Consider the following 2,127-nt stretch of genomic DNA (forward strand, 5'->3'; position numbering starts at 1 on the left):
CGTGTGGGAGAGAGAAAGGGGGAGCGGGGGGGACATGGCGTCCCACTGAGGCGGGGGGGGGGACAAAGGGCGGAGCGGGGGGGACATCGCGTCCCTTTTGGGGACACCTGGGACGCGTGGGAGAGGCAAAGGAGGATGCAATAAAAACAAACTAATTTCTTGAAGGAATCATAAGTATGAATATTCATAAAAGACTTAAGACAGAAGCCATGGTAATTTCTTCCACAAGTTTTCATTTGAAGGAGATAAACCCGAAGACCTGTAATACCTGACGCTGTGTACGTGCAACAGCTACAGGTAAGGGATGGATGCCAGGATTTAAATTTTGGATATGAGTAACATGCTGATGTTAGAAATGAGTGTTGGGAGATCATGATGTACCCTTGTCACAGTGAGTGTTATACCAGAGTTAGGTCACAGGAACACAAATGCTTTTAATTTATAACAAATTACACAAACATAGTATTTGAGTTATGCTCAGTGCCTACACTGTCAAACTCAAAATGTGGTTTGGGTTTGGACAGTCTGGTACAATGCTGACATTTCAAACCCTGCAGCATATGAGTAGTGCATCACAGTCTGTTCAGATGACCTCAGGGCTCTGAAATTTCTTATGCTTAAAGTTTGAAGCATGGAACTCTGCTCTTCACTGCTTTGTGCCACCTGTAAAGTCACAATTTAGGAGACTGAGGTAAATGCCAGTGGGTAGTTTTTTAGTATATCCAGTGAATTATTAACCATTGTGTAAAAGGAATACCATTCTATATTGCAGGATGAACAACAAAACCCTGGGTATTAACCTCAAATATACTGGTTTTATAGACTTGCTAGTGCCTAATTTTACTCTAGCATGGGAAAAAAACCCCAGTTGCTTCATCTAGTCTACATTTCTGTGAAGTGTGAGTTTATACTGATCTTTTTTTTTTCTCATTTTTTCAGGATATTTGACTTAAATACTGAACAACCAAATATATTCCAGGAGGAGCAGCTGGAACGTTTCAAGAAAGAATTTCCACAGTCAGCCATTTAAATCCATATCTCCACATAAATGTCATGTAGTTGCCTGGAAGAGAAATCTGTAGATAACTTGAAGAGTGTTCAAATGCAGAAGGATTAATTGTAGGTGGAATGCTGGTTTGTATCTGTTTAACTTTCACCGTTGGAACAGTTCTGTCTGTGCCTTCTGGTTGGTTCATTTTATTTTTAAGTCCCCAGATAGCAATAACTGTGTTCCTGAGAGTAGTTATTAAAATTTCAAACAGTGTTAAAATATTCAGCCATTTATAATTATTGTTCCAATAGACATGTCCAGTTTTAACTTCTTCCTATAATCAAGTCTCAAATCTTGAAAATTAATGCTTGTGTTTTTAAAAAGTAAAAATAAATTAAACAGTCTTGGAAGTGGAAGCTCAGAAACTAAATTGTTGGGAAATTACAATGATCGGATACTGAATATGCTGAAAAATTGGTTTGAATTTGTTTTTACTTACAGGCTGACAAGCTGTACCAGTTCTCTGACAATGGGAAATTAAGAGAGTGATCGCAAGATACATATAAATAGATCTGACCCGAATGATTGGTACCTCATATATTTGTGTTTGCACTGACACTTCCATCTGTACAAAGCTTTGTGCCACTTTAAAAGTAAACTGCAATGCATATTAACTCATTTTTCCCAACACTTCATTGGCCGTGTAGGCTGCTGCCATTGTTCTCTCATTTGTCAGTGCAGAGGTTCAGGGCCTGTGTAACAGCATCAAGGGTGAGCTACAAGGACAGTTTTTTTCATTAATCTCACACCTGAGGCCTGCTAAACTTTAGGGATGTTGCTAATAATTTAACAGTATTACAGAAACATCCTTAGTGGTTGAAAATCCTTTTTTCACATCAACCTTAATAAACAGAATATGTATCATGCCCAAACTCTACAAAATGCATGCTTTAGCTCTTAAGCATGAAATGTAGGTGTTTGCCAAAGTCTTTGCACCTTTACAGAGCTGTTTATGTATGAAGAGTGCAAGGACCAACTCATAATCTTCATCTTCCTTGCCTAAAACCATAAGCCTATTGTCCACAAACATTTGGAGAAAAGGCTGAACCATACATGGTTTGTCTTAGTTATGTAAT

The 2,127-nt window shown here is 38.5% G+C and overlaps 1 long non-coding RNA gene across 1 annotated transcript; it reads left to right on the forward strand.

The window, feature by feature from the left end:
* Positions 1-74: 74 nt before the first annotated feature.
* On the forward strand, positions 75-1,564 carry LOC113962281. The gene is made up of 3 exons (XR_003532498.1): positions 75-297; positions 940-1,119; positions 1,493-1,564. It is a non-coding gene; the product is annotated as an uncharacterized LOC113962281 (long non-coding RNA).
* Positions 1,565-2,127: the final 563 nt, after the last annotated feature.

The sequence above is a fragment of the Neopelma chrysocephalum genome, unplaced genomic scaffold (assembly GCF_003984885.1).
Source record: "Neopelma chrysocephalum unplaced genomic scaffold, ASM398488v2 Primary Assembly neopelma1_138048, whole genome shotgun sequence".
NCBI classification, from domain to species: Eukaryota; Metazoa; Chordata; class Aves; order Passeriformes; family Pipridae; genus Neopelma; species Neopelma chrysocephalum.